Source organism: Miscanthus floridulus, chromosome 8, assembly GCF_019320115.1.
Source record: "Miscanthus floridulus cultivar M001 chromosome 8, ASM1932011v1, whole genome shotgun sequence".
Taxonomy (NCBI): Eukaryota; Viridiplantae; Streptophyta; class Magnoliopsida; order Poales; family Poaceae; genus Miscanthus; species Miscanthus floridulus.
Genome location: NC_089587.1, coordinates 138,974,659 through 138,990,580, shown reverse-complemented (window position 1 = coordinate 138,990,580; position 15,922 = coordinate 138,974,659).

Genomic DNA, 15,922 nt, shown 5'->3' with positions numbered 1-15,922 from the left:
ATGTTGCGATTTGCCTTGTGATTCGGTATACTGATTCCATTAGGAATTTTCATGTATATATTAGAATCCAATGACCCATACAAATATGCGGTCACTACGTCCATCAACTGCATAGATAGATGTTTTTGTACTGCCAGCGATATTAAGTATCAGAACGTTATTCCACTCATTACCGGAGAGTAAGTTTCATTGAAATCAATGCCAGATCTTTGCGTAAAACCTTGTGCCATAAGCCTTGTTTTATATCTCACCACTTCGTTGTTTTTGTTCCTTTTATGGATGAAAACCCATTTGCATCCCACATGGAAGATACCAGGGGATGTTGGCATTATAGCCAAAAACACTTCCCTTTTATAAGGCGATGCAATCTCTACCTTCCACTTATCCCAGTCCAAGCATTTCTTGCACTCATTCATAGACTTAGGATCTGAATCAGTTTGAAGGATATTTGCAATTTGTTCAGAGAAATAAATGTCCACTATTATGGACTTACGATTGTAAGACTCTCTAGTTTCTATGAAATTTATAGCGATTTCGTCTACCCTTAAAGATTCATCATGACTTCCTAAAACGATGGATCTAGGGTCTTCCGATGTTCTAGCCTTAGTGTTATGCGCATAACTGAGCTAGATTGTGGAACACTTCTATCCACAGGACATTGTATGTCCTCTAGGTGTCTTTCAACCAAAGGTTGAGTTGCATTTCCAGTGTTCTTTTGCTTGCCAGCAGCCACATCTTGCCTCTTGGAAGTGCTTCTCCCCCTCTTATAGCCAATTTGGGGGTGAGTGGTTTTATTAGGTATCTCCACTCTTTCAGGCAAATTCCTTGCAGGATGGAGAGACTTTGTAACACCTTTATAATTAGAGAAAGCGTCTGGTAGATTGTTTGCAATATTTTGCAAATCAATAATTCTTTGAACTTGTAGTTCAGTTTCTATTGTACGTGGATCAGAAAATGAAATGCCTTCTGCATTCCAATCAATTTCCTGGCATTCCTTTTGGTACAATTCTCCCCCTAATGCTGAGAAATGATCCTCGTTAAAAATACAATCAATGAACTAGGTTGTAAATAGATCCTCTATTAGAGGTTCTATGTACTTAATGATCGACGAAGATGAATATCCCACATAGATCCCCAGTTTCCTGTGAGGACCCATCGATGTCCGCTGAGGTGGTGAGATGGGTACGTATACTGCGCACCCAAACTTACGCAAATGGGAAATACTCAGAGGATTCCCACATACTAACTACATAGGGGATATCAAAGTTTTGAGTTGCCACCAACTAGTAAATTTCTAATATTACACGTCTGGCTTAGATAGTGTGCTAAGAGGACATGAGGTTTATACTAGTTCGGGCAGAATATCCCTACGTCCAGTTCATTGCTGTTGCTCGTGTTACTAGCACTGAAAGTTCGTAGTAGGGATTACAAACGGTAGAGAGATGGACATGTCCCAAGTCTCTGGTAAGAGGAGCGAACGGGTGCCGAGAGCTCGATCGCTTCCCAGCTGTGTGCTTATGTGTTCTGATTGGTTTGGGGTTCGATGGATTCAAGTCTGAATTGATGCGATGTGTTGCAATGCCTGTTATGGGACGCCCCTGCTTTCCCTTTTATAGGCCAAGGGAAAGCATGGGTTACAATGGAGGGAAAAGAGGATAATGAGAAGGAGAAGAAGTCCTCTAGGATCACCGGGTCCTTCTTTTATTTCACGCGGATCCCGCAGACCCTGTGGACATCAACAGAGACAGCTCCACATCATGGCCCTATCCGTCACTAGCGCCATGCGCAGGCATCGTCTCCCGGTCATGGCGCTCCACTCCATCCCAGCAGACGTCGTGGTGAACTAATGTGCCTGTTAGTGCTTGTACGAGGGTTAGACAGAACAACACCGGTACGCTCGATGCTGTTCCTGATGTGAATCCCCAGGTATGGCCCATCACGGGCACGGGTTATATCGGGGTGTGTTGGTCACCTCCCTGGTGTCAGAGCTTTGACCCAGGCTCATTCGCTTGGACCTAGAGTGGTTGGCGGTGGTATGGGTCTCTGTTGGGCGAGGCGAAGCCCATGGCCTTGGTGTCGGGTGATGCGGAGCCTGCCCTCAGAGGTCGGGTGAGGCGGAGCCTGCCCCTAGAGGTCAGGCGAGGTGGAGCCCGCCCTTAGAGGTTGGGTGAGGCAGAGTGCAAACCCAAGGGTCGGGCGAGGCAGATCCCGCCCCCATAGGTTGGGCGAGGCAGAGCTTGTCCCCAGAGGTTGGGCGAGACGGAGCCAGCCCTCAGAGGTTAGGCGAGACGGAACCCATGGCCTCGATGTCAGGGGAGGCGGTGCCCACCCTCAGAGGTCGGGTGAGGCAGAGCCCACAGCCTTGGTGTTGAGCGAGACGGAGCCCGCCCTCAGAGGTCGGGCGAGGCAGAGCCCACGACCTCGGTGTCAGTCGAGGTGGAGCCCACCCCCAAAGGCCAGGCGAGGCGGAGCTTGCGCACCTAGGGGTCTATTGGAGCTATAGTCACGCTCTTGACTAGTCGGATGAATCAATATTGATGGTTATTAGCTTCTCCTCTTCGGGTAGCCTAGTATTGGTCCCCGACAGTAGCCCCCGAGCCTGCAGAGGACTAGAATACTCCTTCGAAGGCTTTTCCAAATGGAAGGACTCTGAAGGCCTCAGCCTTCTTTTGTTGTCCATAGCGTGACTTGGGGCGGTGATTCCCTTTCCTTGAGCCCCCTCCCATAGCAAGGGCCTGGTCGAGGATCGGTTCGTCTTTGCGATTGTCTTCCCTCAAGCTTTTTTCTAATAAAAATGGAGGGGCCAAGCCATGCCATGATTTTCCTCTAAGGACGAATTATGGCACCCGGTGAGCTATTAATGGGCTAGTCTGAGTGGCCCCCCGACAATCACTCAGGTTTCCTGTCTCCACATCCCCACTGCCATCGAGCATGCATCCACCCGCCCCCTTCTCCAATGGATCTGTGGTGCCACTCTGACAACACCTTCCAATGCAAGGAGGGCCTCGTCCATCGCGGTCTTCTTTGCGCACGGACCATGGCCAAGGAGTGATTGCTGCCCCGCGAGGAGGATGTGCCGTCACCGCCTGATGGTTATGTGGTGTTGTTCGCCCACTTCCATGAGCGTGGGTTTGCGACCTCCGCCCACAGATTTCTTTGGGGGCTACTGCACTACTATAAGATCGAAGTGCAGCATCTCAATCCTAATGGGATCCAGCACATGGTGGTGTTTGTTGCCCTGTGCGAGGGGTTCCTGGGGATCAGCCCCCACTTGAATTTGTGGAGGCACTACTTCACCATCACCCTCCAGAAGAAGAGGGAGAAGAGTGGTAGGCAGGAGCTGCACATGCCGATGGGGTGTGCTGGCATCTAGCTGTGGAACAGTTGGGTCGGCGAGTACCCATCGATGTGGCTATCAACGTCCAACAAGGGGTGGCACTCGTAGTGGTTCTACTTCAAGAAAGACGCCATCGCCCCTCTACTGGGGTTCACTGGGCGCCTAATCAAAGAGGCCCTAGAGTCGTGGAGGAAGTGGGGCATCCCAGAGAAGGACAAGAAGAAGATCTAGGACCACATCGCCACCATCCACATCCTCAAGGAGAATGGCTTGAAGGGGTTAGGCGTCATCGGGGCCTACCATGCAAGGAGGGTGGCGCCGTTGATGACGCACGCACTCCCACTATACGCGATGGCGTCCGAGGTGTCATTCGATGGAACGGTGCTCGCCGAGGGGGTGCTCCCCAACTCTGAGATCATGCAACGCATCAAGGAGGCAATGGAGCTCTTGCGAGATGACATGGGTGCCCCCCTCGATTTCATCTATCCGGTGCTAGGACATCCTCCGATGTGGCCAGAACCAAGCCACGTCGTCTTCATAAGTTTACCTTTCTCAGGCCTTCTCTTCAATAGATTTCTCATCCTCTTGATACTAACTTTGAGAGGGGCGGGACCAGCCAAGGGACCTCATCTTCATGGATCACCCAGTGCCATTGTCGAGGGATTCATCTATGAGGGCGGCGAATCATGCCGAGGGTGAGCGACTGAGAAAGGCAAAGGCAAACAAGAACAGGAAGAGGCAGCGAAAGCTATAGGCGCGGGAACGGGGGGAGGACACCGACAGTGACGATGATGATGATGATGGCAACAATGATGAGGTAGCCGACGATGTCGAGTGGGACATCCTCGAGAATGAGGATGCACTGACTGGTATTGGTTTGTCTTTGTAGGAGTCAGGACCCTTCCTATTCCACGGAGGGGAGGGTATGTCTAGGGAGCCGGCGTAGCCAGGACATACCGTCGGCCTCCCTCAAGAGTCAATGAGGGTGGGTGGCTCTACTACCATGCCTAAGATGTCAGCGGAGGTGGGCGGCTCCACCGTCGTGCCCGAAGAGTCAATGGGAGCGAGCCCCTCTGCTCAGGAGCAGGGGGTGGGCTTGAAATGGCCTTGCCCCAATGAGGCGGAGTAGAGGTCGAGGGGTTTGCCCCCTAAACACATCTATCGCCTGATGGTGCTAAGGTGAGTTATCAGTTCCTCTGTTTTTTCTTGTTTTAGTTGGATTTCATCATGACTTATGCTTTTCGTCCCTTGCAGCGTTGGCAGGCAGCGCAATCCTTTAGCACTGGCGTCGAAGAAGAGCATCACCCTTCAATTGAGGCAACAATCGTCGGCTGGTGTTGCGCCCATTTTGAGCGGGAGTGGCACTAGTGTGACCGTGTCATCGGTCGGTTGGATGCTACCCATGGTGGTGCCCATGCCCTTGGTGGGACTGGTGGACACGGGGGCTCAAAGGGCACCTTCGGAGGTCGCAGAGCAGCCGGCAATTGCCGTGATACTGCTGTGGATGATGGGGTGGATGGGGCTGCCGACCGTGCTCGTGGCACTGACCGTGGTGGGCGCGACACAGCCAGTCATGACCCCCAACATAGGTGGAGGTGGCGGCAGGCGTGATAGACAGGTCACGACCGGGCGCAACCGCAGCAGCCCTAAGGCACCAATGCGACCCACAACATTGGTGGCCCAAGCGACGACACTTGGCATGGGCTAGACGGAGGGGGACGTGGCTGAGGGGTCTAGTTCGCTCATAGCCCATGCCATCAAGATCATGATGTGGGTGCGCCAGCTCGAGAGGAATGCCCTTCACGCCGGGGTTAATCAATCCTTCACGGTTGCTCGTTCTCACTATGGGGACAACATTGATCTGAAGACGATGTGCCATGGCTTTGCGCCTGGCTATGAAGTCCATGAGCTAGAGGAGATGAAAGCGGTAGTGGCTCCCCTTTTGCAGGACCTGGCAAATAGGATCGAAGGCATAGTTCTCCCCTAGAGGGGTTAGTTAGTTTAATAGGTAGGTCGATCATTCTTGTAATCAGTGGACAAGTGCCGACCCTTGTGTGTCATTTAAACAAACTTGTTATTTTGTTTTGTTTGACCAAGTCTATTCTTTTGTTTTGGTGCAAACGAATTTGTTTTTCCTGTCTTTTTATGTGTGAAAAGGGGTTCATGCATTTCGACCCTTCCATTTGTTAAGACCATAGAGCTCGAGGTATAGGAGGGAAACTCTAATCACGCTAGTAAGCAAGGGTGCCGTAGCCACTGGGGCGTAGGTTTCTTACAGTCTGACCAGCCTTGCTCAATCGTTCATTTCCACAGACCTTGCTACTAGGTTTAACGTGAGGAAGGGTGTCGAGCGCGGCGACTATTTTAGAAAGGGTGTATGTGTACCCTTATCAGCCCTCGAGTGAGACCCAACCCCTTGCTGTTGCTAGGGTCAGGTGTCACTAAAGATCGAGGAGAGGATAGCGAAACTAGTAGGAGAAAGCGTCTCTTGTTTTCATGCATACCCCCTCCCTAGGATTTGAGCCATTGTTCTACAACCGCACGTTCAGTCTCCTTGCGAGTCCAACTTTCCTCAAGCCCTACGCGTAGCAAGGGTCTGGCCAAGGGTCGGCTCGTCTTTGTGATCATCGCCCTATCCGTGGTTCCCATGACTAGAGGGGTTGAGCTAACGTCACTTGCCTCGATGGCTCGAGTAACGTGCTCAGTGTGCTCGCTATCAGACATGTTCGGGTGGAATCTGGGTCCGTTATTTGTGATTGGGTTGGCATAGCCCTCATGTGGTATTCCACTGCTCCTTAACTCGCCTCCCGGTAGATGCTCATGTCGCTTTGGAGAGCGACTCAGGTGGCTCGCTAGCCTCCCTCGATGGAGATCCTGTGGGCTCGGCTCGAGGTTAGGATTGAACGAGAAGGTCGAGATGACCCTATCCACTTCTGATCGGGTCGAGCAACGGCCGTTGGGGCTCATCTGTGGTTTCTCCCCAGGCTCTGTTCGATGCGAGGCGGCCTCGAGCCCTTTGTGGGCTAGCCTTCAAACCCCGGTCAGGTGGATTTCTGAGTTTGGGTCAGGTGGCTCTAGCCCACAAGCCCTATGGGGCTCGATGGGGGTCAGCCGTGTTTCATGCGTCACCTCATCTATGGTTTTCACAACCAGAGGGGCTAAGCTAACGACACTTGCCTCGATGGCTCGAGTGTCGCGCTCGGCGAGCTTGCTAACAGGCATGTCCGAGTGGAATCCAGGTCTGTCATTTACTGACTGGGTCAGCATAACCCTCATATGGCATTCCCCTACTCCTTAACCCACCTCCTGGCAGATGCCCGTGTCACTCTGGAGAGCGACTCAGGTGTCCCGCTGGCCTCTCCTTGATGGAGATTCTATGGGTTTGGCTCGAGGTTAGGATCGAACAAGAAAGGTCTAGATGTCCCTATCCACTTCTAAGCAGGGTTGGGCAAGGCCACTAGGGCTCATCTACATTTTCTCCTCTGGCTCTATTTTACACAAGGTGGCCTCGAACGCTTTGCGGGCTGGCCTTCGAACCTTGGTCGGTCTCCGCTCATATCAAATGAGATGACTACCGCTTCGTGATGCGACACGAAGCGTTGTAATGCAACAATTGCATATGCAATGCTTGGATGTATGGGATGAATGTATGGATGAATGGATGAATGAAATGAATGAATGAATGAATGTATGAATGCATGCATGAGAATGGATGAATCAATGATCATGCAATGGAAAAGAAAAGTGGGGGTCGGTAAAGTTACCTCGATGTCTCGAGTGATGGGTTTGGGGAGCTCTTATCAGATATCTCCGTGTGGGGTCCAGGTCCATCGTTCGCGATGGAGCCAGCGTAACCTGCATGGGGTATCCCACTGCTCTCTATCCGTCTCTTGGCAGTGGCTCAAGCCGTTCGATCAACTTTGGGTGATCTGCTGGTGGGCCCCTCCAAATCCTTCCTGGGAAGGCGGAGGCTAAAGCTTGGTGAGTAAAAAATGTCGTAGCCACCAGGGCATAGGTTTCTTGCAGTCCGACCAATTTAACCCAGCATTTGTTTCCACACACCTTGCCTTTAGGTTTTAGCGTGAGAAAGGGGTTGGGCATGTAGACATTCTTGCCAGCCTCCAAGCGAGACCCGACCCCTTGCCGTTGCTAGGGTCAGGGCTCGATAGCGAAATTAATGTGCATAAAGTAAGGGTGACCCATCTCTCGGTAGCAGCCCAAATCATTCGATCGACATGGGTGACCCACTGGCACATGAATTACCTTGATGGCACAAGTGATGGATTCAGGGAGCTCTTACCGAATATGTTCGAGCGAAATCCAGGTCCATCGTTCATAACAGGGTTGGCATAACCTTCATGGGGCATCCTGCTGCTCCCTACCCATGCCTCGGTAGTGGCTAAGCCATCTGGTTGACTTGTATTGCCCCGCTGGGACTGGACTTACCTACGGAGATAGAGGATGAGAACATCCCGTGCAAGAATTTAGTTAGGCAGATAAGACAGGTGGCGAACTTGTAATAAATGGACAAGCTCTTAAATTTTGTTATAGCCAAATAGCTTTTTAGCCCTTCTCCCCTTTTTGTATAAAAATGTTAGTGCATTCCAACCCTTTCTGTCATTAAGGTCATAAAGCTCAGGGTGCGGGTGAGCAAATTCTGATCATGCTGGTGAGCAAAGACACCATAGACGTTGGGGCGTAGGTTTCTCATAGTCCAACCAGTTATACTCGGAGCTTTTCCTGCAACCCTAGCTCCTAGGTCTTAACATGATAGGGGGTCGAGCATAGAGAAAGTTAACTAGGTGGACAAACTCTTAGATGCGCACCAACACTTTTCGTGACTAAGGCCTAAAAAACCTGGGGTGTGGAAAAAACTCTTATCACGCTGGTGAGCAAAGGCGTCGTAGCCACCGAGGCGTAGGTCTCTCATAGTCCGACCAGTTTTACTCAACATTCATTTCCATAAACCTCATTTCTTGGCCTTAACGTGAGAGAGGGTCAAGCATAGAGAATGTCTACCAGATAGGTACACTCTTATTAGCCCCCGAGTGAGGCCTGACCCCCTGCTGTTGCTAGGGTCGGGTGTCACTAAAGGTCAAGGAGTTTGATAGTGAAACTAATAAGAGAAAGTGTGTGTTTATTAAGGGTAAAAGCGACATAGCTGCTCAATGTTCTAGGCATTAATGATGACTCCGCCGTCGATGGTCTTGAGCTTATAGGCGCCCGGTTGGAGCACCTCCACGATGACGTACGGTTCCTCCCATGGCAGAGAGAGCTTGTGGCGGTCCTTGCTGCTATGGACGAGGCGGAGGACTAGGTCTCCGACATTCAAGGCCCGACCACACACTCGATGGCTGTGGTACCGACACAATGCTTGCAGGTATTTGGCCAAGTGGAGGAGGGCAACGTCACGCGCTTCATCCAGCTAGTCGATGGCGTCCTCGTGGGACACCTTGGCTCCCTGTTCATCATACGCCTAGACCTTTGGTGCTCCATAGTTGAGGTTAGTTGGGAGTATAGCCTTGGAACCATAGACCTTGAAGAATGGTGTGTAGCTGGTGGCCCGGTTGGGGGTCGTCCTCAGGCTCTAAAGCACCATGGGAAGCTCTACGACCCATCGTCCGCCAAACTTGTTCAATTGGTTGAAGATCCTTGGCTTGAGGCACTGTAGGACCATGCCTTTTGCGTGCTCGACCTGCCCGTTCATGTAGGGGTGCGCTACAATAGCCCAATCGATGCGGATGTGATATTCATCGTAGAATTGAAGGAACTTCTTCCTGGTGAACCGCATGCCATTGTTCGTGATAATGGAGTTTGGTACTCCAAAGCGATGGATGATATTAAGGAAGAATAGCATGGCTTGCTCGAACTTGATTATGGAGATCGGTCGGGCCTCTATCCACTTTGTAAACTTGTCTACGGTGACAAGCAAGTGGGTATAGCCCCCATGCGCTCTTTTGAGAGGTCTAACTGGATCGAGCCCCTAGACCATGAATGGCCACGTGATGGGGATTGTCTGGAGTGCTTGAGCCGGTAGGTGGGTCTACCAAGCATAGTACTAAGACCCTTCGTAGGTGCGCACAATCTATTCGGCGTTGGCTACTACGGTCAGCCAGTAGAAGCCTTGATGAAATATGTTTTTGACCAGGGTTCTAGGCGTGGCATGGTGACCATAGATCCCACCATGGATATCACTCAGCAACCGCTTCCCTTGTTTGATGGGGATGCAGTGCTGTAGGATCCCAATGTGGCTTCGCTTGTAGAGTTCTCCCTCAACAAGGACAAAAGACTTGGCACAACGTGCGAGCCACTGAGCCTCTATCTTGTCTATCGGTAGTGCCTTGTGGAGAAGATAGTCGAGGTAAGTCGTCCTCCAGTCGCTGGATCCTCGTCAAGCTCCATGACCTCGAGGTCGGATGGAGCCGATGACTGGTTAGCCCCCAAGCCTAGGGCAGACAGCTCATCATTGGCTTGTTTTGGCTCCTCATAGTGGATCAAGGGTTTGTGTTGATCGCTGGCAAAGATGCCTATCAGCACCGGCTCTTGGCCGGATGCTGCCTTTGCCAGCGCGTTGGTCGCCTCGTTGAGACGTCTCAGGATGTGATTGAGCTCAAGGCCGTCGAACTTGTCCTCTAGCTGGCGGACTTCTTAGCAGTATGCAGCCATCTTGGCATTGTGGTAGCTTGACTCCTTCATGACTTGGTCAATGACCAGCTGGGAGTCGCCCTAGACATTGAGGCATCGGATACCCAACCCGATGGCGATGCACAGGCCATTGATGAGTGCCTCATATTTAGCCACATTGTCAGAGGAGGGGAAATGGATGCGAACCTTGTACCTCATGCATACCCCAAGGGTCGAAACGAAGACCAACCCTATGCTGGTGCCTTTCTTCATCAGCGATCCATCAAAGTGCATCGTCCAATACTCCTGGTCGACGACTGCTGGTGGCATTTGGACCTCGGTCCACTCTATAATGAAATTAGCTAGCACTTGGGACTTGATGGCCGTTCAGGAGGCATACGAGATGCCCTGTCCCATCAGCTCGAGTGCCCACTTCATGATTCTTCTTGTGGCATCCTAGTTTTGGACGACCTTGCTGAGGGGTAGGATGTCACGACCATCATCGGATGTGACTCAAAGTAGTGGCGCAACTTCCTCTTGGTGATGAAGATGGTGTATAGGAGCTTCTAGATTTGGGGGTAGCAGGTCCTAGAATCAGACATGACCTCACTAATGAATTACATGGGGCATTGTACTTTGAGGGCGTGTCCCTCTTCTTCTTGCTCAACCACCAGGGTGGTGCTGACCACTTGTGTGGTGTCCACAATGTAGAGCATAAGTGGTTCTCCATCGATCGGAGGAGCCAGGATCAGGGCCTTTGTCAGAAGCTATTTGACCATGTCAAGCACCTCCTGGGCCTTGGGTGTCCATTCAAAATGGTCGGCCTTCTTCAGAAGCCAATAGAGGGGGAGACCTCGTTCGCCAAGGTGCGAGATGAAGCGGCTGAGCACAGCGAGGCACCCTATAACTCGTTGTACCCCTTTCATGTTTTGAATCAGGCCCATCTTTGTGATGGTTGAGATCTTCTCCAGGTTGGCTTCCATGCCACACTCGAAGATGATGAAACCAAGCAGCATACCCCTTGAAACCCCAAAAACACACTTCTCGGGGTTGAGCTTAATGTCGTTTGCTCATAGTTTTGCAAAGGTCTACTCAAGGTTGGCTATGAGTTGGTCAGTCCATTTGGATTTGACCATGATGTCGTCCACATAGGCCTCAACGGTTCGCTCGATGAGGTCTCCGAAACACTTGAGCATACAATGCTGGTACATAGCCCCTGTGTTCTTTAGACCAAACGGTATTGTGACGTAGCAGAACGATCCAAACGGGGTGATGAAAGATGTCATGAGCTGGTCAGACTCTTTCATCGCAATTTGATGGTACCCAGAGTACGCATCAAGGAAGCAAAGAGTTTCACACCCTGAGGTAGAGTTGACTACTTGGTCTATGAGTGGCAAAGGAAATGGATCCTTTGGACACGCTTTTGTTGAGACCCGTGTAGTCAACACACATTCTCCATTTCCCGCTCTTCTTCCGTACAAGGACAGGATTGGCTAACCACTCTGGGTGGTATACTTCTATGATGAACCCTGCTGCCAATAGCTTCATGATCTCCTCACCGATGGCCCTATGTTTCCCCTCTTCGAAGCGACACAAGTGCTATTTCACTGGCTTGGAGCCTAGCCTAATCTTTAAGGCATGCTCGTCGACTTCTCTCGGAATGCCCGGCATGTTCGAGGGTTTCCACGCAAAGGTGTCTTGTTGGCATGGAGGAAGCCGATTGTAGGGGAATAGACCCCCTATACCCTCATGGGTATACATGGGCTGCACCATCGGAGGTGGCCCAATCCGCAAGATGAAGCGTGCGGAGCACGCTATATTGTAATTGTACCAAATTGGATACTTTACTTGTAACCTTGTCCCTTCGGAGTATATAAGGAGGGGCAAGGGTCCCCCTAGAGGATAGATCATCTAGATCATACAGATCATAACAGATCTCCAACAGACCTCAATCAATACAGAATAATGAGACACAGGATGTAGGTATTACACCAACACGGCGCCCGAACCTATATAAATCTTGTGTCTTGTGCCTCTGTAACCATCTAGTTCCTGATTACACGCACCGTCTACCGATAATCTACCACCATGGGCACCCCCTTGGTGGACTACTGACCATATTTCATCGATAGTGGCGTGCCAGGTAGGGGTCCCCTTTTAGGGGTTGTGTGTGCTGATCTTCCGGTGAATCAGATGGGATCCTCTTTATCAACACCACCCGTGGTGACTTCAGTTGCCCAGTGATCTGTCCCAGTCAAGATCGATCCCGGCGTTCAGCCTCTGTCAACTCTGACCAGCATGCAAGACCAAATTCTCCATGCCAGATCTTCACGACGCCGCAACGTGTGGTCAAGGAAAGCTCCAGGCAATTAAAAAAAAGGAGGTGTACGATCTAGTACGTGACAAGCAAGAACCACCATACTGACTATAGATGCATGATGTACAGGATTAATTGTGTAGGCATGCGGCGGTAATTGGTCATGTGTCTATGTTTATTTGGCCAAAGATCCAATAATGCCAAACCAAGAACCCGACATACATGCAATCTACAGAGCCATGCCATGCACAAGGCCGATCGCAAGCTATGCAAAGTTAATTAGAATATGTAGCTTGCATGCATCTACGTATATACACACATCTACATGGAAGGAAGCCAACTTTAGATAAGATTGGTTTGCATATATCCGTACATCATGCAGGAAGACACATACATGCTCGGCATATGAGAAGCAAGCTAAGTCATGTTTCCTATTTTAATTAATTATTCTATGAAATATATGTCAGATATATCTACATCTACGCGATTGCTTTTGGCAGGAGCTGCGCAGCCATCATGGCGTCACTAGAACTCCGACCAAGTCAATGAACAAGCCACGTTGAACCGCTGAGCAAGCCACGTTGAGCCAGTGAACCGCACGAGCCGTCAAGCGAGCCGCCAAGCTCCGACCACGGACCACGTCCACCACATCCTGAGCAGCTCCGCCGAGCTCCGACCACGGACCACGTCGACCCACGTCCCAAGCGGCTCCACCGAGTTCCGACCATGTCGACCACTAGACCACGTCGCAATGATGATCGCCGTGAAGAACAGCGCTATGACAACTGCGACCACCATCACAACAGGCCGAAAAGCTCGAGGACCGAGCAACTTCATCGCCACCAACCAGATTTCTATCAAAGATAAGTACACTTCTAATATTTATATTTAACACAATTTTCATTACGATGTTTCTCCACAACGTCCTCGTCATGATTATTCTTCAAATAACGCTTGTCCATGTATACCATCATAAAGATAACATACAGCTATACTTAATGCAAATCCTCGACCAGTCATGTTGACGCTCGATGTCTCCAGAAATGGCCCTGTCTCTAGGCTCCTCCCTACATGTGCATGAGCATCTGCCCTCTGCGTTATGGGTGGTCGGCAGCGGCTCCTTAGCGACGCTTTGTTCTTCCTACACGTGCATGGGCTCCGCACCCCGTGTTATGGTTCATGGGCTAGCTAGGGCTGGAGACTCAGCTACATACTAACTGGTCGGGCGGTTTATATTAAGTATAAACACAAACTTCATATTAACACTGATGTTTACAAAGCACCAACTACTTTATCACATCATGCTCATTTGTAAATGACTGCTGAGCGTCATACACTATTTCTTCACTGTTGATTTTTCTCCTTAAAATATTATTTTTTACATCATATACTACTGTTCTATATATTTATATTGTAGGGATCTCGAGCTACGCTCAGGGACTTCGCCGCTCGCCCCTCGACCTATGATCGGGGACTGCTTCGACAACTCTCCGACCATAGCTCGGGGACTTCACCGCTCGCCCCTCAACCTATGCTCGGGGACTGCCTCAACAACTCTCCGACCATAGCTCGGGGACTTCGCCGCTCGCCCCTCAACCTATGCTTGGGGACTGCCTTGACAACTCTCTGACCATAGCTCGGGGACTTTGTCGCTCGCCCCTCAACCTATGCTTGGGGATTGCCTCGACAACTCTCCGACCACAGCTCATGGACTCTATCGCTTGCCCCTCAACCTATACTCGGGGACTGCCTCGACCACTCTCCGACCATAGCTTGGGGACTTTGCATCTCAACTACATGCGACTGGCGACTCGCATATAGTTAGGATATTCTTTCTCGTTTAGACCATGCTACAAGGCTCATACCTCGCCTTCCAGCAAGCTCGGGGACTACATCAGTACGATGCACCTGCCGGTGCATCTCGTATCACCTGTACGACGATTGGATTCTCAACTTAACTAGGAATTCTTTTTAGACCCTGGCACCATGTGCCTATGTCACCTACTACCAGGCTCGAGGACTAAGTGGGCATACTTCACCTTGTGGTGAATGTGCTCGATCTGATGGATCAAACGCCTCTGATTCTATAAGGACGATGGTGTCTCTTCTCGACTCAGAGTCAAAGTGGGCACACTTTGGGGGAAATATTTTTCAAATATTATCTTGAGCCCCTTACATCCTTCTGACAAGCTCAAGACGGCGCTACTCGAAGGATACAAGGTGCTCAGGGACTAGCTGTAGGGGAATAGACCCCCTATACCCTCATGGGTATACATGGGCCACACCACCAGAGGTGGCCCAGTCCACAAGATGAAGCATGCGGAGCACGCTATATTGTAATTGTACCAAATTAGATACTTTACTTGTAACCTTGTCCCTTTGGAGTATATAAGGAGGGGCAAGGGTCCCCCTAGAGGACAGATCATCTAGATCATACAGATCATAACAGATCTCCAACAGACCTCAATCAATACAGAATAATGAGACACAGGACGTAGGTATTACGCCAACACGGCGGCCGAACCTATATAAATCTTGTGTCTTGTGCCTCTATAACTATCTGGTTCCTGATTACATGCACCGTCTACCGATAATCTACCACCACGCCCCCCCCCCTCGGTGGACTACCGACCATATTTTGTCGACACCGATGAGCGCGCTTTCCTATTCGGAGGAAAGCGTGGTGCCAATGCGCACCTCTTTGCCTTTGGAGCTGCTGGGGTCTATGAGGACCTCCTTGGTGCCCTCCACTGGCTCAAAAGACCTAGCCGACCGCTTAGGGTTGGGTGCTTCCTCGGCGACCTCCTTCCCGATGGCCGCAAGCTCTTTGGAGGCGATGATTGCCACGATGTGATCATAGCACTTGACCTCGCATTCGTAGGTGGGCTGGAAGGAGGTGCCGATGGTGATGACCCCAAATGGTCCTAGCATCTTTAGCTTTAGATAGGTGTAGTTGGGGATGGCCATAAACTTCGCGTAGCATGGACATCCCAGGATAGCGTGGTAGGTTCCATGGAACCCGACCACCTCGAAGGTGAGGGTCTCCATCCTATAATTGTATGGATCCCTAAAGGTGACAGGCAAATTGATCTGCCCAAGTGGCACGACCTTCTTTCTAGGCACGATGCTGTGGAAAGGTGCTCCGATTGGTCGGACGCGCAATTGGTCGATGCCCATGGCGTCAAGCGTTTTAGCGTACATGATGTTGAGGCCACTGCCTCTATCCATTAGTACCTTGGTGAGCCACTTCATGCCGATGATCAGGTCAACCATGAGTGAATATCTCCCCGGTTGTGGGATGCTCTATGGTTGGTCAGTCTAATCAAAGGTTATGGCGGACTCCGACCACCGAAGGAACACAGGCGTAGCCCGTTCGACCGTAAAGACCTCGCGGCACACGACCTTCTGGCAGCGCTTGGAGTCATAAGCCACTGACCCTCCAAAGATCATGAGGCAGCCATCCAACATCAAAAAGCCACCGTCCCTCCCCTCAGCGTCGTTTGCGGTCGGCTCAGGGTCCTTCCCATGCCCTCCCTTGTTGAAGCCTCTAGACAAGAACCGCTTCATGAGGTCACAGTCCTTGTATAGATGCTTGATGGGGAAGGAATGGTTTGGGCATGGCCCTTTAAGCAGCTTCTCGAAGT